General features: G+C 50.2%; 1 pseudogene; it reads right to left on the reverse strand.

Annotated features, from left to right (window-relative positions):
* Window positions 1-22,441, reverse strand: part of LOC126936501 (guanylate cyclase 2D-like) — a 63,443-nt pseudogene extending 41,002 nt beyond the window's left edge.
* Between the last annotated feature and the right edge of the window lie 3,454 nt (window positions 22,442-25,895).

Raw genomic sequence — 25,895 nt, forward strand, 5'->3', positions numbered from 1 at the left:
ACACCTGGTTAAACAGAGGCCCCAAAACCTACTGGCAGCCCCCTGCGCTGAGCTGACATTCGGGGGCTGGCCAGGGTTGGGGAGCCTGCTGAGTGTCCAGGGGCTCTGCATAACCATGGTCAGTGACCTTGAGCACAAAGTGTCTGTCCACCACACAGTTTTGGGACTTGAGGCAGCCAGGAGGGAAACATCAGTGGTGCAGATACCTCATGCCCTAAGATGGACATAATGGGGGTCCATTGGATCTGTAACGAAAGAGAGGAAACCTGGTTCTCTCGGAATTCCCAGAGGCCCCAGAAAGGCTTCCTGCCTCCCCGTTTACCTGTGGCCATGCTGTTTGGACATCCCTGGGTTAGACAAAGCTGAAAGAGCCCAGCTGTGGGAAATCTGAGCATCTCCTATCTCCCTGTCCTCCCCACTTGCCTGCAGTGCCAGGCCCAGGGAGGGATCTCACGCAGATCAAATCCAGCAGCAGGGAGGCCTTGAAGGTCCAGTCTAGGTGCAGAGCCTCGTTCCGCAGCAGGTTCTCCAGAACCAGAGCACTGACCCCAGGGGTCACGAAAAAGCCCAGTGGCAACGTTCTCACACTGCAGCTCCCGCATCTGTCAGGGAAATGGGCACTTTAGCAGCCCCCAGGGGGCCTTCGAGGGCTGGACCAGGTGCAATCCACATCTAGGCCACCTGCACTTAGCACCAAACACAAGGCTAAGCATGGAGAGGCATCAGAAATGTTGAATGAATGGATAGATCGACAGACAGATGGATGAACAGGTGGGTGGTGAGGGATGGATGGAGGATGGATGGATGAATGTATGCATGGATAGATGGTGGTGGGTGGTGGATGGATAGATGGATGGATGGGTGGGTGGATGGGTGGGTGGATGGGTGGGTGGGTAGCTGGTGGGTAGGCAGGTAGATGGGTGGGTGGGTAGTTGATGGGTGGATGGGTGATGGGTGAATGGTTGGGTGAATGGGTACCTGGTGGGCTGCTGGGTAGATGGGTGGGTGGGTGGATGGATGAGTGAATGGGTGGGTGGCTGGGTGGATGGATGGGTTGGTGGGTGATTGGTCAGTGGGTGGATGGGCGGTTGGTGGGTCGGTGAGTTGTTGGGTAGGTGGATGGGTGGTTTGTGGATAGGTGGTTGCATGGTTGGTGAGTGGGTGGATAGATGGATGGGTGGATGGGTGGGTGGATGAATGGGTGGATGGATGGATGGGTGAGTGGATGAGTGGTTGGTGAGTGGGTGGTGAATGGGTGAATGAGTCAATAGGTAGATGAATGGCAGATCCCTTGAAGCCAGGAGTTCGAGACCAGCCTGGCAAACATGGTGAAACCCTGTCTCTACTAAAAATATAAAAATTAGCTGGGCGTGGTGGTGCACACCCATAATCCCAGTTACTTGGGAGGCTGAGGTGGGAGGATTGCTTGAGACTGGGAGCTGGAGGTTGTAGTGAGCTGAGATCCAGCCACTGCACTCCAGCCTGGGCGAAAGAGCAAGATCCTGTCTCAAAAAAAAAAAAAAAAAAAAAAAAAAAAAAAATCTACTCACAATACATTGCAAGATGCCCACTGGGAAATGCCTAACTTAACTTCCAGTGTCTTAATCCTTCTGAACTTTATTTCAGACTGTGGTGATATTGGAGATATCAATAAAATTCCCCATGTATCGAAAGCATGGAAGAGTTCTAGGTTATTTCATGTGTTGCCAGGAAGAGTTCTAGGTTATTTCATGTGTTCTCTGCAATCATAATCCCCCAGAAGGTGACTATCACTAGCTCCATTTTACAGGGAAGCTAAGAGTTCTGTGGAGGCAAGATTTCACCTGGATCTTCCTGACTCAAGTCTCATGCTCTGTCTCTGTCCCTCAGTGCCTCTCAGGATGGTGACGATCTTGGGGGTGAAAATGCTTATGTGGTTAGTGATGACAGGTGCTTAGGATCTCCCTGAGGGAGGGGACTTTGTCTCTCTTCTCCACTCTGTATCCCCAAAGCCCAGAACACTGCACATAAGTGCCTGGCACATAATTTATCCTCAGTAAACAGCAAATAAAAGAAATGATGGGTGGAGGGAGGGGGCTGCAGGATGAGGTCCCTTCATGATGAGTTGTCATGCGAGGGCATTGATGGAGGGCACTGTGCCCTGGTGGTTATGGGGACTGTGGGTTATGGGGTGGTGATGTGGCTTTAAGGATGCTGGCATGGGACAGTGACAGCAATAGTGAATTACTGTGATTGAGGCACTGGCAATGGGCAGGATCATGATGGCAAGAATAACTTCCTCTTTGAGACCAATCTGGACCAGTAAGGGTCTCCTGAGCAGCGTTGCTCCCCACCCACCCTCTGTGCCCTCTACAGCCCTGCCTTCCTCAGGAGGCTGAGGCCGCTCAGGCGCAGTTCCAGGTCTCAGCCCACTTCACACTTCTTCAGCCACACCCAGTCTCCCTATTCAAGGAAGAGCAAGAGGTTAGCTGTTGCTGCTCCTCAGCTGTGGGACCTCAGGAAAACCCCTCTACCTCTCTCATCTCAGTTTCTTCCCCATCAATGCATTCCTTCTGTGTGTTCTGAGCCAGGCACAGCCTGGTAAGTGGAAACATTTGCTATAACCCAGGCAGAGCCGGGAGCCGGGCTTTGGCTGAAGGATTCCAGTTCCAGTCCTGACACCATCACTTTCCAGCTCTGTGACCTGGAGTGGGTGACTTCAGTTCTCTCAGCTGCAGGTTCCAAATCTGTAAAGTGAGGATGATAGCGCCCACCCACATCTCAGGGGCTTACTGAGATGGTGCGTGTCAAGTATGCTGGCCCCTGGTCTACAGATCAGCTTTGCCCTGCAGGCCTCAGGCCCTCATGACACCCCTAGCCCTGTGAACTGCTTGGGTGGGGGGCTCTGTGACCCAGGGATTCATGGGGAGGAGAGAAGGGCCGGTGGGAGAGGAGGGGTCTCAGATGGGGGCTCTACCCTTGCCTTGGCCTGGCCCAAAGCTAGCTATAACCCTGGCCTTCTCTCTTCCATCACTGATGGGTTTTGCCTTCTCAGCCTCACCTACAGCCCGTCAGCCAACTCAGAGAAGCAGACAAAACACTCTTTGTACACCATGAAAGCCTCCTTGCAGCAGAAAAGAAAAAAAGATGGAATTCCCTCAGGGGACAGGTAGAGAAGAAAGAGCAAGCAGCTCATGTCGCCTCTGTAGAAACACCTAGCCTGGCTCAGCTACCGTGAGAGTCTTGGTGTCGGTGAATTGTAGCATCCATGAATTGTTGAACTTCAGAACGACAGCACCTGAGAAATGGCGGCATCCCCAGCATCCTGAGATCTCGCTGAGCTCACCTTTGACCGCCCAGCCTCCCTGCCAGCTGGCGACCCCGGCTCTGCCTGAGGCTATCCCGGGTTGGGTGCTGCTCCCCACACATCAGGGCCTGGGAGACCCAGGATCTCACCTTACCTAAGCAGACAGGAGGGTGAACTAGGCTGGCCTTGGTCCCTAAGAGAGGCCCTGGGGTGAACCGCATCGGCAGCACCAAGGGCCAAGTGCCTGGGACCTGGCTGTTCCTTCAGGTCAGGTCATGAACCATGCTGGGCCAGGAGTTGGGGTCCTACTTCCCACTCCTAGCCCTGCTGCCAGTTTGCCAAGTGACCCAGGAAAGGCACTGCTCCTATCCGGGCCTCAGTTTCTCAGTCTGTAACAGAAGTAGGCCATACAGAGGCTCCCTCAGCTTCTCCCAAACTGACTGCCTAGGCCTGGGCATGGGGGTGGCAGAGGCCCTCGCTTGGTACACGGCCACACTGGTGGGTTCCTGGGGGCTGGCAGACTCTTTGCTGATCCCCGGGCCACTGATCTCAGGCTCCCACCATCTGCCACAATTCCTCATTCATCATTCACATGCAGCCTCTGGAGGGGGCAGGTGTGATCAGGAGCGCACACTGGGCCTCTGTCTACTGTCCGCTCAACTCAGCCCCGGCCCTACCCACCCATCTGTTCAGGGGCGAATGGATGAAGGTGAGCTCCTGGGCTGTCAGCAGGATCTGGTGGCGCCCACACCAGCTGCAGCTGCTGGATGCCCAATCTGGAGGCGAGAGAGGGGGCAGGGCAGTGGGAGTGATGCCATCGCCCCTCCCAGCGTCAGTCTGGCCTCTGACTCAGAGATGTCACCTTTCCTCTCCCCGTTTCCATTTCTGTCTCCCTGTCAGTCCCAGCCGGGCCGGGAGGGCACTGAACATTGTCTCCATGCAGCCCCTCTGCCTCGGGCTCAGGTCTGGAACCCCTGGGCCTGATGCATCTGCTGGTCCCCGGTTGCACCATTCCCAAGTTGCCAAGAGTCCTCATACAGCAGCCAGAGAGGGCTGGGAGTGGAAGGCTGCCCGCCTCCAGATACGCCTGAGACTCAGGGATGGTCTGGATTCAGGGACGCAGAGGAATGTAGACCCCAGGGAGAATTGTTTTCAAAGCTGGAGGGCCCCTGGGAGTCGTTCTGGCCAACCCCCTCACTGTACAGATGGGAGCCTGAAGCTCAGGGTGTGGAGCACGTCCAGGGTCGAGGGCTTCTTCCTCAAGTCTCAAACGGATCTTCTCAGGAGGCAGCCAGGGCCTTGACAAGTCCCATTTTACTTACAATAAGTTCAGACTCCTTGTGGCTCATAAAGCCTCACCTGCTCAGGCCCCAAGGTCATCTCAAATTCTTGTCTCATCACCCATGACACCTCAGCCACTCCACACTCCCTCCTTCCTTTTCCTCCATCAACTGGAGCTCGCTCTGCCTCAGGCCCTTTGCACTTGCTGCTTCCCCTGACTGGTTGCTCTTCATCCAGATCCTCATCTAGCTGCTTCCTTACCATTTGGAGCTCAGCTCAAGTGCCACCCCTCAAGTGCGCTTCCCTGCCCATCTAGCTCTTGTTGGTCACTACTCCATCCCGCTCCTCTATCACTGTATCCTGTTCTGTTTTCTCGGTGGCATTATCACTATGTGAATTTAGTTATCTGGTTATTTGGTTATTGCCTGCTGTCTCCCCCTAACAGAATAGAAACTCTTTAAAGGCCAGGTCTGTCTTGTTCGCCACTGTCTTCCCGACACCAGACGTAATGGCACATGAGAGGGACTCAGTCCACATCCGTCAGATGGATGACTGCCTGAATGGCCACCATCAGCACCCACATCCCTGTCACCACCTCCAGGCACTACAGTCTTCTTAACACCAAGAAGTGGGCATCCCCAGAAGACCCAAGTTCACTGAGTCCTGTAAGCCAAGCCAGGCCAGCAGCTGCGTCCTCCACCATAACACTTCAGATTCACCGCAATGACTAGAGAAAATCCTCCCTCTCTCCCACTCTCCTGCGCTCCCCACACTTTCCCGTTCTGATCTCTGTCATTTGCTAGAGAGATGCAGAGCCAGGAGAGGAGAAATGCGGGCAAGAGAAAGAGCAGCTGGGCCAGAAATGAGAATTTCAGGGACTGAGAGGGCTGGAGATAGATAAATAGAAGCAGAAGAGATACAGAGGAGCACTGAACAAGGCAGGACAAAAAGGTGAGTGATACGGGGAAGAACAGAGACAGACAGAGACGTGCGGGAGTCCCCCCTTATCTGCAATTTCCCTTTCCGTGGTTTCAGCTACCCACAGTCAATCAGGGTCTCAAAATACTAAGATATTTTGAAAGAGGCAGAAAGACAACATCCACTAACTTGTATTACAGTATATTGTTATAATTGTTCTATTTTATTATTTAGTTATTGTTGTTAATGTCTTACCATGCCTAATTTATAAATTAGACTTTATTATAGGTATGTGGGTATAGGAAACACAGCATATATAGAGTTTGGTACCATCCATGGCATCAGGCATCCGTTGGGGGTCTGGGAACATGTCCCATTGGATAAGGGGGACTACTGCAGACATACACATATACATACATAAGCCACCTCATGGTAAAAGCCATATACATATACATATACATATACGTACACAAGAAGGAGAAAGAGATTGACCACACCCAGGGACTAGGCAGAGAGATGCTTTGTCCAAAAGAGGCCATGTGCCCATGGTGGAGATGGGCCTGAGCGCATGCACCCCTGCTCCTGGGCCCACACTCAAGGCATACGGGGGTCTGCACTTGAAGCATACTCACCTGCTCTGGCCCCAGGTGGGCAGCTGCCTCTCCATCGGGCCAGGCAGCAGCAAAGGCCTTGTCTATGGGGCCAGACTCTAGGCTGAAGGGTGAGCATTGCATCATAGGCCTCCCACGGGGGCCCACCAGTGCTGAGAGACAGGTAGGAGTGGTTGCAGTAAGGCAGGGAGAAGAGCAGCGTGTCATAGGGCAGGAAGACCAATCTCCCATCCATCAGGCCCTCAGCCCAGGCACGGCTCAGCAGGGTGGTCATCTCCAAGCCCGCTAGCACTGCCAAGTGCATCCAAGCACCACAACTGGGGACAGAGATGGCAGAGTCACCTTTGCAGGCCCAGTTCCACTGTGGTCTGCCCTGAAGCCCACAGTTCTCTAGCCCTGGAGAGCTGCTCAGAACTCCCGGGCACCCGCTCTGCTGCCACCCCACCCCCACCCCCACTGGTCTAGCAAAGGTAGAATTTTCCTTTAATCTGCCCCATAACAATAACAGCCAAGGCCACCAAATCTGAGTTTGATCTGATGAAAAATATCCCTTTAATGGAGGATAGATTTGTATTAATATGGCCTTCCCGGCCTGTCTGCCCAATCATTTTGACCAGCATCCTGCCCTACCCAACCCCATTGGCCCTGACAATTGCTAATACGTATTGATGGTTTCTTTCTTTCTTTCTTTTTCTGAGACAGGGTCTTGCTCTGTGGCCCAGGCTGGAGTGCAGTGGTGCAATCATGTCTCACTGCAGCCTCACATTTCTGGGTTTAAGCAATCCTTCCACTTCAGCCTCCAAGAGAGCTGGGATTACAGGTGTGAGCCTCCACACTTGGCTGTTGACAGCTTTCTCTGTGTTGTCCTAAAGAACCTTCTCAAACATTTTGTCATTCAGTGTTACAACAGCACTAAGAAGCATGTTGACCATTATCTCTGTTTTTCTAGAGGAGCAGTTGGGGAGTTGCCCAGGACTCATAACCACCACAGTGGTACAGCTAGAATTTGAACCCAGGCAGGTTGGCTCCCAGCTTATAATCCTTTTTTGTTCTTTTTTAAAGAATTATTTTAAATTGAGATACTCACATATCATAAAATTCATTCTTTTAAAAATGTACAATTAGGTGGTTTTAGTATATTCACCAAGTTATGTAACCATCAATACAATTTACTTATAGAACACTTTTATCACCCCAAAAATAAATCCATTAGCAGTTGCTCCCCATTCCTCCCTTCCTCAACCCCAGTCAACCATGAATCTGCTTTTTGTCTCTGTGGATTTGCTTATTCTGGACATGTCATACAAATGTACATAATACATGGTACTTTGTGCGTGGCTTCTTTTTTTGACAGGGTCTCACTCTGTCGCCCAGGCTGGAGTGCAGTGGCATGATCTCAGCTCACTGCAACCTCTGCCTCCTGGGTTCAAGAGATTCTCCTGCCTCAGCCTCCTGAGCAGCTGGGATTACAGGCGCCTGCCACCACACCTGGCTAATTTTTGTATTCCAGCTAATTTTTGTATTTTTAGTAGAGACGGAGTTTTACCATGTTGGTCAGACTGGTCTCGAACTCCTGACCTCGTGATCCACACCCCCTTCCCGGGCCTCCCAAAGTGCTGGCATTACAGGTGTGAGCCACCGTGCCTGGCTTGTGTCTGGCTTCCTTGACTTAGAGTAATGCTTTCCAGGTTCGTCTTTATTGCAGCATACCTCAGTACTTCATTCCTTTTCGTGACTGTGTAATACTCACTGTATGATAGACCGCATTTTGCTTATCATCATCCGCTTGTAATCTTAACCTTGGTCCTGAGTGGCATCCTTAAGGTCTAAGTAGACACGGATACATTCATCTTGACCTTAGTAAGAGAAGCAGCCCCGAATAATAAAGCTGCCAATTTCACCCCCAGGCACCAGGACAGAAGAGAGCCCTTGCCAAGGTCGGGGTCCACAATGGACTTCCTTTGCATCTTTTCTGTCTTCCCCGCTTGGGTCCTGACCAGCATGGCAATGACAGCCACAAAAGGGCCACCACTTGTTTGGGACGTGGCCTGGGTTCCCACTACACTCCCTTTCTGCAGAAAACCCAGGAAGGCTGAGGGTCTCCTTGCTGGAGCCTGAAGACCCCTCATCACATGGACTTCAGAGCCTGGAGTCCTGGCTTCAGCTGAGCCTCTGGGGGCCCATACTGTGGGGGCCACAAGCCCACCCCTCCATGTCTTAGATAGTGCCGGAGGTCCTCAAAGAGAGGCCCACCAGGACTGAGTGGAAACAGAAGCCAGGACTTTGTCTCATCTGCTCTGCTGGGCCAACTTCCCAAAACGCCCTTTCTCTTAAGGCTTGGAAGCGCTGTTCTGTGTTTGGCCACGCGGGGGAGCTGCTCCACACAACTCGGGAATAAGCCACCTCACGGGAAACGCCAGCGCGGGCTGCAAGCTGTGCCGCTGTGTGAAGGCACGATCCTGAGCCCGCTGTCTGCAGTAGATCAGCCTCGTGCCATTAATGAAGAAACCATAGGACAGAGAGGTCTGGTGACTTCCCTGAGGTCACATGGGTGCCGGATGGGGTGGAGGGGGCGGCAGTGGGACTCCTCTCAATCTGACTCCAGAGAGTGTGCCCCTCACCCCTCTGCCTCCTGGCTCCTGAGAGCCAGCACCGTGGCTGGAGCTCAGTCCCCTGCAGCAGGGGTGGAGGAGGAGTCTGAGGGTCTCCCCACCCACTGCTGCCAGGCTCTGGCCATGCAGAGCCAAACTGTTGATGTTCTCCCAGTCTTCCTCCACGCTACCTCCACGCCTTTGCACTAGCTGGAGTGTGCTCTGCCTGGAATGCCTTTCCCTGTCAGCTCCACTCCAAAATCAATTTCTCATTGTCAGGCCCTGTCCAATGTCACCTCTTCTGTGAAGCCCTCCACATCTCCAAGCAGATCCGCAGCTCCAGCCTCTGGGCTCCCCTTTGCCCGGCATACACATACACACCTGTCTCCCACCATACTCAGGCTCCTCGTGGCTGGAGCCCAGCCTGATCCTCCCCGTGTTCCCAGAGTACAGCCAGGGTCAGGCAGACTGTGCCCCACAGTAAGAAATACATTTTACCCTGGTAGACTCACGAGGCTGAATGTATAGAACTTGAGTACCTTGAAAGGACATCTCTCAGAACCACTTACCCTTGCTATCTGCAATGCAGTCTCATAGTTACTACTGTTCTTCCTATCTATTTTAGTTTATTCTGCTCAATTCTATTCTTCTCTTTTTCTATTCCACTCTCTTTCTTTTCTTTTCTTTCTTCTTGAGATGGAGTTTCGCTCTTGTTGCCCAGGCTGGAGTGCAATGGCGCGATCTCAGCTTACTGCTATCTTCTCCTCCCGGGTAAACAATTCTCCTGCCTCAGCCTCCTGAGTAGCTGAGACTACAGGCACACACCGCCATGCCCAGAGGCCCTGAGAAGGACTTTTTACTCCCTTTTACAGAGGAGGAAACTGTGGCTCTGGGTGGGACAGTGACTTGTCCAAGGTCTCACCAAAACTTAGGACTGAACTTGAACCAGAGCTTGGCTTCCTGCCTCCTAGTCAAAGACAAAAATCACCTCTTTTTATTGACACCTGGAACATCAGAGCTGAAGGATCCTTGGAGATATAAACATCTAAATCAATTCATCTGTGTACAGACAGGGAGACAGGCACAGAAAGGAGTGTGCGTAGCCCTCAGTTCCACAAAGCTGCCGCAGGCTCCCCTGGCCTGAGGTCTCGCTGGCCACGCTCAGTATCCTGAGAACTCTGCAGTGGATGGCCTGCAGGGGCTCACAGAGGGCTGAAGATCTTAGCAGGCCAGCACTGGGTCAAGGCAGGAGCTGGCTTTTAATCCCAGTTCTGTCGCTGATTTATGGGACAGAGTCTACAACCCCTTCTGTGCCTCAGCTTTCCCAGCTGTACAGGAAGAACTCGGCTTAGACATTGAGATTTCCAAAGATCATTCAGCTCTGATGTTCTACACGTTTACAAAAATCCAGAGACGGATGGTTTTTGTCTCTAAAGCTGGCCACATCTCCTCTCCCAACCCTTCTCCCAAGAGTGTGTGAGCCTCTAGTGCCTCCATCTCTGGGCACAATAGACTTATGTGCCATCCTCCTGGGGAGAGACCATTTGTATTTTTAGACTCGGGGAGATGGGCCCCAAAGATTAGCCACAGAGTGCTTGGCTCATAGAGCCAAGCTCCTGGAGTTAGTCAACTCCACAGCCCCATAATCCCCAAAAGTTGAAGATGCCTTTAGCTGCACTAACAGATAAATGACCAAAATAGGGAAGGTGACAGGAACCTGGGGAAGGGGGATGGGGGATTCCTGTCATAGTCAGGGGTCCTGCAGCCCCTGCAGCAAAGGGTCATCCTCCTGTCCCCCAACCTGGTGCCTCTTACCTTCTTCCAGAGCAAGCTCCCCACAGACCGACCTGCCACTCTGTGTTATTGGAGTTGACTCGTTGCCTTTTGGTAGGCCCTAAGGTTCCTGCAACAGGGTCCCCAGATGTCAAGCTCTCAGAGTAGACTCTGGCCTGAGGGAGTCCTTTCCCCCAATAGCTTGTACCATCACCACTCCTCTGCCTGTCCCTTTCTGACCCTGCTCCCTGGGAAGAGCCTCCTACATGGCTCATTCCCTACCTGTCCCTCCCAGGAGCCTGAAGAAGCCACTTGGAAAATTAGATCTGTTCAGACCCTAGTGCTCTGGGGAGCCACAAGCAGGAAGGAAGGAGGGAATGAAATAAAGAGAGACACACAGAGGGGGATGGAGAAAGAGAGGGGAGGTCTTCAGCACTCCGGACAGCTCCAGACCTGGTTGGGGGTGGCTCCCAGGAGGAAGGATGGGCAAGCACTAAAGAAACCCTTATTTTATTTGAACCTCTGCCGTGTGCCAGTCCCTGTGCTAGGCACCATTCACACAACCCATGGAGACAGGCATTACTATTAGCCTCATCTTATAAAGTATGGCCCAGAGAAGTTAGGTGATTTGACCAAGGGCACAGAGCTGGTAAGTGGCAGGGCTGACTGTAGGTCTGGGCTTTGCTCATGGATACAATGTGTAATGATCAAGTCAGGGTAACTGGAATATCCATCACCTCAAACATTTATCTTTTCTTTGTTTTGGGAACATTACAATTCTTCTCTCTAGCTATTTTGAAATACATAATAAATTACTGTTAACTATAATTTCTCTACTGCACTATCGAACACTAGAACTTATTCCTTCTATGTAGCTGTATTTGTGTACCCTTTAACCAATTTCTCTTCATTCCCCTTCTCCCCACTTCCATTTCCAGCCTCTGGTAACCATCATTCTACCTTCCACCTCCATGAGATCCACTTTTTAAGCTCCCACATATGAGTGAGAACATGCAATATTTGTCTTTCTGTGCTGGACTTATTTCACTTCACATAATGAAATAGTGGCCAGAAGGGAGGCCACTCCCTTCTGGGGTGAACACTTAGGTGGAGATACAGACCTCAGTCCATGGGCTCCAGGCCTCCTCTTCCACTTGCTTTTTCCTACCTAGGTGAAGTTAGCTTTTACTAGGTGCACTCAGCATCTGCTCTGTGCTAGGGGTTATGCATACCCCATCTCATTGAACCTTTACAGCAGCCTTGTGAAGCAATTACTGTGTTTCACTTTCTTCATGTCACTTTATTCGTTCAACAAATGTTTACTGAGCGTCCTCACCATGGTTCTGCCAAGGGGCCAGCCTTCCCTCCACCCCACCTCCCACCCCTAATTCCTGTTGTTTCCCTCTTGCTCCCTTCCATGTTTCAGGCACTGTTCTAAACACTTGAGCTACATCAACAAACAGATAAATCTAAAAAAACAAAAAAATAAAGACTTTTCCCCCTCACAGAGCTTACTTTCTAGCAGGGGTAGGGAAAGGTGTGTTAGTAAACAAATAATAAACATAATAACTAAGTAGAAGTATTTTTGGTGTTTGAAAGTGATAGGTGCTATTTTAAAAAGAAGGGTAATAATGCCATGTTATAACTTTGTGGAAGTGTTTTTCGTATTGCTACACAATTGTTATAATTTCAGTGGGCAAAGAACACACTGAATGGATGTGCCATTGGTTAGTATGGATGGAAGGATCTGAAGCCTCTGTGTCTGGTCTTTATTGGGTTTCCCCATTTATCATTGACCAGGACTGGACAAGAGAGTATTAAATGGCTCCCCAGTTAGTATATGGGGTTCTAGTCATGGTCCTGCCTGTCCCCATTGTGAGGCAACAACCATATTTCCTTGTGATAATTGGAATTGATTACTTGGGCTGATGCAGTAATTCCCTTCTCTGTCCGTTGATTCAAAGTCCTGAGGAGCCCAAAATGGCCAAGCAATAGTTTCAGTTTTCATTTCATTGGAAAAATTACTACATTCTCTGGAGGGAGTGTTTCTCCCCTGGGAACTAGGTGCTCCAAACCACTGAATCCAAGGCCATGGGCACAGGCAGGAAACATTCTTCTGGTGAGTTTGTAGGTAATGGTGAAAGAGGCCACTCCTATCTTTGTTCCTTGGTTCCCAGCCCATCCATTCTGACTGTAGGAAGATGGCCCACTTGGCCCCTAGTATAAGGCATATACTGCATCTTGGAAGCACAGGATGCCATCCCCTAGGTCATTTGGCAACTGAGCTATTCCCTGATGGACCATTCCACATTTCTGTCAAGCCAGATGCTTCTGGGTGATAGGAGATGAGCTCACTGCTTCAGTTCCTTTGCAGTAAAATGCTTCCCCTGGTCAGAGACAATGTTGTGTAGGACAACATAGTAACACATAGGGCACTCTTATAAGACTATGAATGATGTTACTGGCAAAAGCATCGTAGGCAAGAAAAGCAACTCTATACACAGTTATATTTCTATCTCTACAAGTAGAAAGAAAGGCATTGCTGCTTCTATGAAGGCAGAGCTCTCATATAATCAAACTGTCACCAAGTAACTGGCTGACCCCCCAGGGAAGTGGTGCTGGTTTTTGGGCTTAGCAGTGGCCTCTGCTATCTGCAGGTTGGGCACTCAGCTGTGGAAGTAACTAGATGGGCCTTGGTGAGTACAGTTGTCGAACCAATGCAAGTCTCCATTCTGACTGCCACAGCCACATGGCCATTGAGTAAGCACTGGAGGAGCTATGGAAAGAAGCTGACTGATAGCCACAAGTCATCTTGTCCACCTAATCTTGAGGATTTCTGTCATAGATGCCCACTGGTGGGGCATTCATGTGAAGCATGTGTATCTTCACACCTGTGACTGCTCTGAGAGGCCTATCCACATACCTCATTGACACCAATTTCTAATTTTGTTTATAGCAAGACTGTGGCCATCCAGACAGCCCATTGTCAACTGCCCATGAATCAAAGTAAATAAGTACCACTGGCCCTCTCTCCTTCAGCACAAAATGGACAACTAGCTGTGCCCCCCTGAAATCCTGCCCAAGAGGCTTTCCTTCTGCCACTTGTATGTCAGGACCAGCCTTGACTGGAGAGGTAATGCAGCTGCCATCCATTTCTGGCTGGTACCAGCATACCGTGATATCCACCTGTGAACCAGACCCAGACTTCTTCCTCCTCTACCAACTGCTGATGAGAAAGTCGCCATGTATGGTTTTGGTATCAGGTATCAGTTGAGGGAGAAATGGCAAAAAATAAGAGACGGTACTATGGCAGTCTGGGCCATCTGCTTGGAAACATAGAAGGCTTCTATGCATGGCCAGTCTTCTGATCCAGTGAATCAGATAGCCCCTGATTCAGTGGTCAATTCTGGTAGAACAGTCATTCAGTATTCATCATCGTAGTTGGTCTCCACTAGGAGTAGGAGCAAGTCAGAACTGCTTTTCAAGTGGATGAAAGTTGTCCACAAAAAAAAAAATATATATATATGGCTTTATGCCCAAAGCCTAGCAGTCTATGCTGTGATTCTCCTGTTGGAAGTTGAAGAGGCTCCATGTTGCATCTCTGTCTGCCACAGATACCATGGGGTCTGTTGGGTCATAAGGTTCGGTGGCAGGGCAACTTGCACAAATATGCTGTTCAGCCCTGGGATCTACTGAAAACTGGCAGCTTTCTGGGCTACCTGTTAAATAGATCAAGACAACACTCCCAAATGTGGCATAAAAGTATGGCAAAAACCACAATTGCTTTTGCACCAACCTAATACATTGCTTCTAGAATCCAAACGGCCTCACCAAGCACTATGTCCCCTTCCATGTGATGTTTGTCCCCTTCCATGCTTCTCGCGTTAGAAAAGGTATTCCACTGGGTCCCTAGGAACTTCACCAATATGACAGCCCCCTGAATTTTTGCAAGGTGTACCTCCTTCTCTCTGGCATGTATCACTAGGATATTTAAAATACTGGCTACCTCCTAAACACCAGATCCAATTAGAAAAATGACATCAATATAATGAACCAGCATGATATTCTGTGGAATACTGAGCTGATCCAAGGTCCCTTTGAGCTCTATTATGATAGCAAACTAGAGACGTAACATAGCTCTGGGAACAAAACAATAAATAAAGGCATCCTGTTGTCCTGCAAACCTCTTTTTCCTTACTGATAGGAATGGAAAAGAAAATATTTGCCAGGCTAATGGCTGCATACCAGGTGTCAAGGGCTGTACTGACTTGATCCAAAAGATAGCTGGAACAGCAGCTTCGCTTGGCATCACTTACTAATTATTAATACATTTGTGATAATATACCGTTATTCTCTAGGACCCAGCTGGTCTTTGCACCAGTCAGAGTGCAATTGAAATGGGAGTGTGATAGGAATGACCACCCCTGCTTCTCTCAAGTCTGTGATGCAGACACTAATTTCTGCAACTCCCCGAGGGGGATTGCTTTTGCTGTATTCACTGGGCGAGGGGAAGCTGCGTAGGGAGCTCAACACTTTCCCCCGTGGAACCCCAAATCCCCAGGCCAGTGAACAAATCGAGGGATTCTGTTAGTGGTTATATATGTCTACTCCCATCATTCATTCTGAAACTGGGGAGACAACCACAGAATGCAGGCATGATCCCACCGGACCCTCCATTAGAAGGTCTCAGGCCAAGATCGCATGTGTTCCCTGACCTTGCTACTCTTTACCAGTGGCCCTCGGGGCATTTTGGTTCTTAAGGAAAGAGTGGCCCACTGGCCTAGTCTCTAGTAACCTTCTGGATGGCCTGAATCCCTCCTCAGAGAACAGTCACCTTGGTTCATACCACAGGTCCCCCTTGGAGGAAGCGTCGTGATCTATAATTTCCTCAAAGGGACCCAGATTCCCCTCAGTCAAGGACTCTGAGTCTGTGGACAGCTCAGTCTGGGAACCTGGTAAGAGGCAATACCTTCTCCTATAATGACTGAAGGTGGGTTTCCATCTAGCACACTTTGAAGTTTTCTTTCCATGTGTGTCAAGCACATATATGTGCCCCTCCTTTAGTGTAAGAGACTGTGAGGAGGGAGCTGTTACAACACTGCAGCTTTTAGCTGGATCCTGGACTTGGTGCCCTGTTATAACTTCCTTCCCTGCACCCACATGACATGAGGTACTCCTTCAAGCTGTGGTGGAAGCCTTCTGATGGTCACATGTTCTCAGCTGTATGGTCATAATTTTAAATTTCACATTTCATATACACATGGCTGTGAGAAACAGCCAGGTTGCTTATCTTATCTGATTCTAAGAAACAAAACAAAATAAAACAAAAGAAGTAGCCAGGAGCTTCCACCATGTTCATAAGCAGTCTCATTGCCACTGGGCTAAGTGCCACAGCTGCCTCATAGCCCGAGGTCTGGCTTCTGACCTGCACTTCAGCCCTTGCTCCCACCAACAATAACTTGCTTGCATCCTATTTCTCCCAGCAAGGAGATAAACCCTGTGTTGCACAAATACAGAACCAACCCAACTCCAGAATCCTGTTTGAAGGGTCTGCTTCCTAGGGCCACTTCTGGTATTAGTCCATAGCCGCTCGCCAGGCGCATAGGAGAAGAAGGCATATCAGGCAGCAGGACCAGCATTAGCCAGTGTCTGGAGGCACAAGGGCATGGAGAATGCCAGGAAGAGCAAATGCTTGGTTTCCTGAGGCTGGGACATGGCAGGAAATGAGGCTGGAGGGGTTTGCAGGGGCCAAATAAAAAAGGGCCTTAAATACCAGGCTTGGGAGTTTGAATTTTACCCTAAAGACAAGGAGCAGGTAGCAGGAGGCTCTGGAGAGTTCATGGCTTCATCTGCATTTTTGAGATGTTACTATTGTTGTCTTCACTTCACAGATGAGGAAACTGAGACTCAAGGTAGATGAGTAACTTATACAAGGTGACATCGCTTGTGCAAGTCATGTGACATACACCCTAGAACCATCTTATCTCTTTGAATTCCTGGGGAGAGCAGCAGAGTATTGTGTCATGCTCTAGTTATCTAATGATGGGAAACTACCTCAAACTTAAAGGCTTAGCACATTGACAATTGTTGATTTTGCTCATGAATCAACAATTTGGGCAGGGATTGACAAGGAAGCTTTGTCTCTATGCCATACAGCATCAGCTGGGGCCGCTTGCCCAGAGCAACTTGTAGAGTGCGGGGCATGGCTAGGACCAGGAGGCAAATCCCAGGAATTGGGGGACGGCTGGCCACCAGCTCCTAGGTTCTGGAAGAGACTGAGTCACAGGCAGAGGGCCATTGCTCTGGTGAGTGTTACCAGGAGACAGGATTGCCCTGGCTGGTGGGGTAGTAAAGGTCCATCAAGGGTGTTAAAGGCCACTCCATCTGTTCCCCAGGAAAATGGAAGTCCTTCACCAAGGAAGGAGTTTTAAGTGGCCTCTATGCCACTGCTGAGACAGGACAGCAGGTTCCTGTGGTATCTCACTCAAGCTTGCACAGGTCCACTGCTGAGTCATTCACTGCTCCCTGCTGTGGAGCACTTGGCCTGCAGGCTTCTGTCTTTGGAGTTGGGAAACCGGCCTCACTCCAACCTCCACACTCTGGTCGCTGTTCTGCGCTCTTTGCCCACAGGACACGCTCTTTGCCCACACTCCCCTTGTCAGCCCCAGGTAGTCAGGCAGCAGCAACAGACATACAACACAAGTAAATCACACCCTGCACAGCCTTTGCAAACCCAACTCACGTCTCATTCAGGACTGTCCCAGTGCTTTGCAGTCATTCAGTTGCCACACTCCTATGAACAGGAGAGGCCTTCCCTGTCTTGCTCATCACTGGGTCCCCAAGACTCTGCCCGGCATATATTAGATATGCAATAATCATATGTTGAATTATTAACCCTATTTTGTGGATGAGAGAACCAAGGCAGAGTGGTTATTATTTGCCAAAAATCAGACAGCTCTGAAGTGGCAGAGCTGGGATTTAGAGCCAGGCACTCTAACTCCAAAATTCATGCCTTCAACCCCACTATGTTCTGCTTTTTAATTAACATAATGTCAGCCGGGCACGGTGGCTCCTGCCTGTAATCCCAGCACTTTGGGAGGCTGAGGCAGACAAATCACCTGAGGTCAGGAGTTCGAGACCAGCCTGGCCAATGTGGTGAAACCCCGTCTCTACTAAAAATACAAAAATTAGCCAGGTGTGGTGGTGGGTGCCTGTAATCCCGGCTACTCAGGAGGCTGAGGCAGGAGAATGGCTTGAACCCGGGAGGCAGAGGTTGCAGTGAGCCAAGATCACGCCACTGCATTCCAGCCTGGGTGACAGAGCAAGACTCCATTTCAAAAAACAAAAATTAAATTAAAAGCCGAGTGCGGTGGCTCATGCCTGTAATCCCAGCACTTTGGGAGGCTGAGGTGGGTGGATCACGAGGTCAGAAGATCGAGATCATCCTGGCTAACACAGTGAAACCCTGTCTTTACTAAAAATACAAAAAAATCAGCCAGGTGTAGTGGCGTGTGCCTGTAGTCCCAGCTACTCAGGAGGCTGAGGCAGGAGAATGGCATGAACCCAGGAGGCAGAGCTTATGGTGAGCCAAGATCGTGCCACTGCACTCCAACCTGGGTGACAGAGCAAGACTCCTTCTCAAAAATAAATAAATAAATAAGTAAATAAATAAAAATAAAAATAATGTCAACCATTTCCTCAACTTTTCTTTTTCCAGGAAAGCATTTCCAAACTTTTTTCTTACATAGGTAATAAGAATCACATGACATAAGTGGCACTTGTATATGGCCCTGGAATATAGTCTCATCTCATTGAAGCCTCATCAGAACCTCTACAGCATAAGGCTCAGAGAAACAGTGGTCTTTCCTGCCCTGTTCATTGTGTACCCTCAAAGCCAAGCCTGGTGCATAATATATACACAATTAATATATGTTGGATGAGTTACATTTACAGATGTGGAACTGGGATTCAGAGAGCTGATTGTTGACAGAATCAGTAAATGACAGAGCCCTGATTTGAAACTGGTCACTCTGTCCCCAAAGACTATTTCTACTGCATCATGCTGCTTGGCCTTTCTGGGTTTCAGTTTCCTCACCAGTTAAATAGGAATCCCAAGGCTCCTTAGAGTGTTTGTTGTGACAAAGGATATAATGGAAGTTAAGGTGCTTTGCGAAGAGGAAGGGGACACATGGGTTGGGGGGCGTCTTTCTTGTTTCCTTCACTGAGGCCTCTGCAGGGCCTAGTGTGGGAGAGGAGCTAGGGATGCTGCAGTGAGAGAGAAATGATGCCTACAGGACATGAGTAAAATTGAGATGGATGGATGAGTGGATGTAGGGATAGCAGATGGATGGATGGGCAGGTGGGTGGACAGATGAATGGACAGATGGGTAGATGGATGGATGGATGGATAGATGGATACATGGACAGATAGTGTCTTAGTTCATTTTGTGCTGCTGTAACAGAATATCACAGGCTGGGTAATTTAGAATGAACAGAAATTTATTTGGTTCATGGTTCTGGAGGGGCGGCATCTGGTGAGGGACTTCTTGCTGCATCACAACATGGTGGAAGGCAGCTCACGGCAAGAGAGAGCAAGCAGGTGAGGAACTCACAATAACAACCCATTCCCACGATAATGGCATTAATTCATTAATGGGGGCAGAGCCCCCATGACCTAAGGCCTCACCTTGTTAAGGCCTCACCTCCCAATACCTCCACATTGAGGAACAAATTTCCAACATACAGACTTTGGGGGACATATTCGAACCATAGTAGATGGAAAACTAGATGGGTGGATGGAAGGGAGATGGATCGGTTGGAGGATAAGCGAATGCAAGGATGATGATGGATGGATGTGAAATAGACATTACTGTACAGTGTGGTCTCAGGCTGGTATTTTAGTCTTCATCCAGCAGAGGGCACCAAGGCTCCAATAATTGGCCTACGCTGGAGTTTCTCTGCAGTAGAAAGCCACCTGCAGGAGAGCACACCTGAAATCAGAAGCCGGCCCGGCCTGTAGCTTGTGGGCAGCTCAGGTAGGTGATAGGTTTAGAACACAAAGGACCAAGTTAGAGTTCTGGGGTGCAGGGGCATAAAAAACACAGGTTTAGGGCGCAGTGGCTCATGCCTGTAATCCCAGCACTTTGAGAGGCCGAGGCAGGCAGACACTCGAGTCCAGGAATTCAAGACCAGCCTGGCCAACATGACGAAACCTCATCTTTACTAAAAATACAAAAATTAGCCAGGTGTGGTGGCATGTGCCTGCAATCCCAGCTACTCAGGAGACTGAGGCAGGAGAATCACTTGAACCCAGGAGGCGAAGTTTGCAGTGAGTGGAGAATGCAACACTGCACTCCAGCTTGGGCAACAGAGTGAGAATTCATTAAAAAAAAAAAAAAAGCACAGGCTTAGGGACAGACCCTGGCATCTCCCTCCTGGAATGGGGCCTCAGGGAGAGTACTTCACACCCTAGAGTCCAGATCCCTTTTGGGGAAATAAGTGCGCCTTCTGGGCTTGTGGTGAGGATAAAATGAGATGCACGAGAGGGAAAGTTTGGTATGCTGGGGGCCCTTGACATAGGTCAGGTATCTGAGTCTGAGGGACTTGCATGACTTATTCTAGGCCACCCAGAAAGTGTGAGATGAGAAGTAAAGACAGTCTCTGAAGCTCCAAATGAGATTTCTATTAAAATACAGAAAATTCTATTAGAGTAAAAGTGGTTCCTGGGGAATCAAGACAATTTGTGGGGTCGGGGTTGCAGCTCTGAGGCTAGAGACGATTGTTGGAAACCCTGGGAGGCTGAGTTACATCCTGAGCCCATCCTGCCGCCTGGGGCGGATACCAAATATGCACTTAGCACCCGACCAGGAGCCCCAGGTGCAAGCCGATAATGTTGGAAATTATCATTTTAATGTGAACTTGACTTGCACCTCCCACAGTGACTGGATGTGAATTTGCCATCTTAACACAGTGTTTCAGGAGGCTGAGTTTTTCCTTTGGCGTTTATTCTATGTGTTGCTGTCACTCCTGGTCCCTGCCAGGGATTTATCGCAGGGACCAAGCCTGGTTTGAATTACTTCAGAACGAGCTTGTCGGCAGGCAGCATCCTGTAAAAGAAGCCAGGCCCAGTTCCAGACAGCTTCAAACAATAAGCAGAGAAAGCCAATCTCAGGTTTCCCGGAAGCAAGTGGCTGTGCTGAGTGGAGGGAGGGTCCAGCCCAGAGCACAAAACAGCAAACTGGCGTTGGATGGATAGCTGGTCCCCTGGCTTGGTGAGTGCCAGCCTGGAGACTGGGAGAGGGACCCAAATTTGGGAGGCAGACAGTACTTTCAGTTTGCCCTTTTTCTTCTCATAAGGCAGCATTCAGAACCTGCTGAGGAGCTGCAGGCCAGTATAGCCTTGAGCAGGACAGACCCACTATGATCTAAACCCACTCCTGGTGGGGCTGCCGCCTGAGACCACCTTTGTGTTTCAGCCGCCCCCAATGTGGTTCACCCAGAGTGAGCTAACACCCTCTGCCACCTGGAGGGTTTGCCTCCTCCACCTGAAACACTTGGCCCCAGCTCCCTGTCCTGGGCTCAAACGTGGTCTTTGCATTCATCCCTGATAAAGTTCCCCTGGGAGCATTCCGCTCATTAGTCCGACTTGTTGAGTCTCATGCCTTTGTGCATCTGTGGGCTCAACGTTTTCTGATCTCCTGCTCTGCGCCAGCTCTGTTTTTGATACTGGTGAGACAAAAGAGACTGCTATAACCTGAAGGGAAAGACAGAGGTTTGCAACCTGGTGGAGGGTACGAGGCACAACAGGAGGTGCGAACAACCGGCTTTGGAAGGGGATCCTGTGGTCTGGCAAATCCTATCCCCACTATCCTCATACATGGTGCAGGTTGATGAGCTTGCCCTCTGTGACCTTATCCCAATCCCCAGCTAAGTGGTGGAGTGAGACAAAAGCAACAGAGGGCAGGCTGCAGAGGACCTGCAACTGACAGAGAGCCAGCAGCAAAGAGCAAGGAGCAGGTGGAAGAACCCAGAGACCTGTGAGCAGCAATGCAGTGAGAAAGGGAGTTGCATTTGTCAGCGGAGCTCCTGCCAGGATCCTGGAGGGCAGCGGCTGAGAGTTTGCAGTCTAGTGCACTGTCAAATTATTCTTCATGGCCCCAGTGCTATTCCATAGTGGACAGGCATATGCAAGCCTATTTCCAAAGGCCCAGGAAGCTGAGAGGCCAAAGAAAGAGGCTGACATATCCCCTTTCTCAGAAGAAACATTTCAGAGGGACTCAAAGAGAAGCCATGTCCTAGAAACAAGCTGTTGGATTCCCGAGCCATTCCCTCCCAGACCCAGGGCTTATCTACCATAGGGAAGGAATGTGTACGACAGTTATAGGGAAAGGCAAGAATGCTCTGTGAATCTGCCTAAGGACAGGATTTAGGGTCAAGTTTGTTTTGGCCTAAAGGCAGGATTTATGGTAAGTAGTGCTCTTACACAAGGAATAGTAAATAAAGTAGAAATCTTAGAGGCCTTCCTTGACTGGGGTTAATCAGAAGTCATCACATCAAATTAACATCTAAAATGGAGCAGCTTTAGCCCCCAACAAAAGGCCAAACAAGGCAGACCGGGCACAATGTTTGCAGCCTTCACCACAGGCTGGAGGCGGGGCCAGATGCACAGAGCCGACACTAGGCTGTGGAGACCTGAGGGCCCTGGGGACTCCCCTGTGCAGAGTTCCAGGGCAGTGGGGTGGGGAAGGAGGCAGCTCCTCCTCTGTGCTGATAAACCACCAGTGGGGCACCCCACAGGCAGGCCTGTCACACCTCACTCTGACATCTGGGGCTACCCTCTGGGGGCTTCGTGCTTCCTTTATGACTGTGCCACCTGTGATGTGCCTGCCCCCTAGAGCTGGCTCTAAAGGCTCAGCACTACCACACCTCTCACCCTGAAAATGCCAGGCCCAGAGCTTTTGGTCAGAATCTGACTCTGACATGGCCCCTAGTGGGACAGCAGATCTCACTTACTTTATTTCCGTTGTGTCTTTTCCAGGACTAGGACCCGCTGTCAAAGGTCGGCTTCTGCAGGCTCCTTCAGCTCCTCCTCCCACTGGCAAATCTTCAACAATGGGTTGGCACAGTGGGCAGAGGACATATGGACAGGCCAGACTTGTGCTGGGCTGGAAATTCTGCCTCTGACTGACCTGTGGTCTCCTCACTTGTGAATGGAGGACAATTGCACCTGCCACCTAGGGCAGCTGTGAGGTTTGCTTGGGGTGACAGGTGTGCCAAGCACTGGTGGATGCCCAGTAAATGTCTATTAGATCCAGATTCTGGGAGGCATAGAGGCCGGATAGCAATCTGCGGGCTTGATGGGAATTACACCAGCTCCTAACTTGGGGCTGGGTCAGAATTCTTTCTCCCTACTGGGTCTTTGTGTTTTGTTTTGTTTTGAGACAGGTTCTCACTCTCTGCTCAAGCTGAAGTGCAGTGGCACCATGGTGGCTCACTGCAACCTTGACTTCCTGGGCTCAGGCAATCCTCCCACCTCAGCCTCTTGAGTAGCTGGGACTACAACTCTTGGGCTCAAGCAGTTTTCCCATCTCAGCCTATCAAAGTGCTAGGATTACAGGTGTGAGCCACCCACCCAGCCTCCTACTGGATCTTGATACATATCTACATAGAGAACGTTACAAGGGCCAGACTGGGGCCACAAGTTTGCAACTAAGGCTGGAGTAGACTCCAAAGAGAGGAAGCAACCTTTAGGTGGCCCTGAGGACCGGCAGAAGCTCCCGATGAGAGCTGAGTGCCAGCGCTCGTGTCCCAGCTGCATGCACGTGGATGCAGGGGTGCACATTACATGTGCGTGTACACCCCACATGTGGGGTGAAGGGTGCTTGTGGAGCTGATGGCCACTCTCTGGGTTTGGGCTGTGGCAGGACTTCCACCCTCTGAGTGGTACGTCTAACTTTCTGAGCCTTCCTTTAGACAGAGGCGGCCAGCTGAGCCCAGTGTGCTTCCTGGAGCCAGCCTCACAGCTGCTCTCCCCACTCCAGGGAGGAGCCTGGCTCTGGCAGGGGCAGCAGGGCACCCGCTCCCTGCTCCCAGTACTAGGTCAGGGCAGGAATGGGAAGGGGGACACTGAACAGGGATAGAGAAGTGGGTGGGGACCCGGAAACATTGGTATCAGGAACAGACTGAAAGAGCAGTGTCAGGGAGGGAGTTGGCAGGCAGTGACCAAGTAGCAATGGGATGAGAAGGAGAAACAGAATCACAACAAAGTTATCACAGATGGGAAGGAAGTAGAAAGCCAGAAAGAGGGGTAGAGAGAGACAGGAACTATAGAAACTATAGAGTCAGAGGCAATGGAGACACAGAAAGGGAGAGAGGGAGAAAGACAGAGAGACTCCAAGAAGAAAAACTATGACAGAAGCGGATGTGCGGAGAGAGAAACAAAGTTACAGAGGAAGGAGAGGGAGAGAGACGCCAAAAGAATCAGAGGCAGAGAGGAAATAATACATGATCCACAAACAAGAAGCAGAAAGAGAGGGGCAAATATGAGGATGTTCGTCACGGATGGTAAGTAGGAGAGGGCAGAGCCAGGAGGGGCCTCAGAATCCACCATGTTCCACCCTCTCCCCATTTTGCAGGTGAGAAAACTGAGGCCCGGCAAATCATGGCAGGATCAGGCTCAGAATACAGGTGACAAAGAGAGCAAAAGAAGAAAGGACCCTGGAGGAAAGATGAGAGCTGGACAGAGAGTTCCAAGGGGAGAGAAGCAGGAGGAGAGACAGATGGGAGCGGAAAGGGCACAGCGGGCTATGGTAGGGGTAGGCCTCTCCCTAAACCGTGGAATGGCAGTGGCCAACAGACTCCAGAGCCTCTGGCTTGGCCCAGGTCCCAGTTGCAGGCAGGGAAAGAGAAGGTGGGAAAGAAGAACAGAGCACTTGGCTAGGGTGTAGGGCAAGGCTGAACAAACACTGCCATGGGATTTCCGTTTAAATCTCCACATTCCTATCGGGGTCAGTGATTTGTTCCTCAGACCTCTTCAGACTAGAAACAGTAAGTCAGAAAGAAGCGCCCTGGAGGGGAGCATGCTGGCAGGCCTAAGATGTGTCAGCCATGGAAATCTACAACCGCGAGCCACAGATACCAGGAGTTACCATGGTTCTCCGATCGGACCAGGCAGTGCAGGGCGTGAGCACTGGGGCTGTGAGTGGGCTTAATAACGATTCACAGACATCAAGAATGCTCAAGCGGCCGGGTGCGGTGGCGCACACCTGTAACCCCAGCACTCCGGGAGGCCGAGGCAGGCACATGGCTTGAATCCAGGAGTTTGAGACCAGTCTGGGCAACACGACAAAACCCCATCTCTACAAAAAATACAAAAATTAGCCCGGCATAGTGCACACACCTGTAGTTCCAGCTACTTGGGAAGCTGAGGTGGGAGGATCTCTTGAGCCCAGGAGTTTGGGGTTGCAGTGAGCCATGATCGTGCCACTGCACTCCAGCCTAGGTGACAGAGGAAGACCCTGTCTCAAAAATAAATAAGTAAATAAAAGAATGCTCAAGCACCCTGAGGCGACTCTGCTCACACAGGTATGAACCTATAACATTCATTTTAGGAAAAGGTCTCCAATCAGGAATCTGACGATGTGTTCTTGGGGTTCCAAGATTTCAATGAGGCTTCTAAACTGAGTGTTTTCTTTGAGTCGGCATTATTTTTTAAGAGCTCTTCCCAGCTTTGAAGGCAAATGGTTTCCTTTTCCATGACCATTCAAAATTAAAAGGCATTTTCCTAGAATAAAACTTGAATTTCTGAAGTTAGGGTTGTGCAAGACTGAGCATCAGGCGGGTCAGTTCAACCGTCAGCTTTTACTCCCCTGGCCAGGTCCTGGGACCACATGGGGGCGGTTGTCTGGCACGGGTGTCAGAGCACAGGCAGGGTGAGAGGGATACCCACTCAGAGCAGGGAGGGGTAGTGATGGGAGACTGGTTATATATGATTCAAAAAGCAAATGTATTTTAGGTAATCAGAGCCAGGTTTTTCCCTGCTAGAGAAGGGAGTTACAGGTATGGAAAGAGAGAAAAATAAAATTAACCCAATGGTGTTGGATTGGATTTGGAGGTATCAGTGTGAAGTCATGGTTTTCCAGATAGATATGCTTTCTAGCTCTCTCCATTGAGAGAGCCTGGAAGCCACATCCCAATAGCAATGAACACTCCAGTCTTGGCTTCTTCAAGCCAGAGCCCCTTGCAGCAATAGCCGCTTCCAGGCCTGGGACAAGGAACATACAAGATGAGCCTGGAACAGCTTGTTATGCCAGAAAGTAAATCGGTGCTCAAAGAGTTATGAGGACATGTCAAAAAGACATAGAAGTTACCCCATAGGGGCCATGGGTCACATCTGGATGACTCTGTGCATTAAAGTAAATAACAGTAATGACAGAT

Source organism: Macaca thibetana, chromosome 14 (genome assembly GCF_024542745.1).
Source record: "Macaca thibetana thibetana isolate TM-01 chromosome 14, ASM2454274v1, whole genome shotgun sequence".
Lineage (NCBI taxonomy): Eukaryota > Metazoa > Chordata > Mammalia > Primates > Cercopithecidae > Macaca > Macaca thibetana.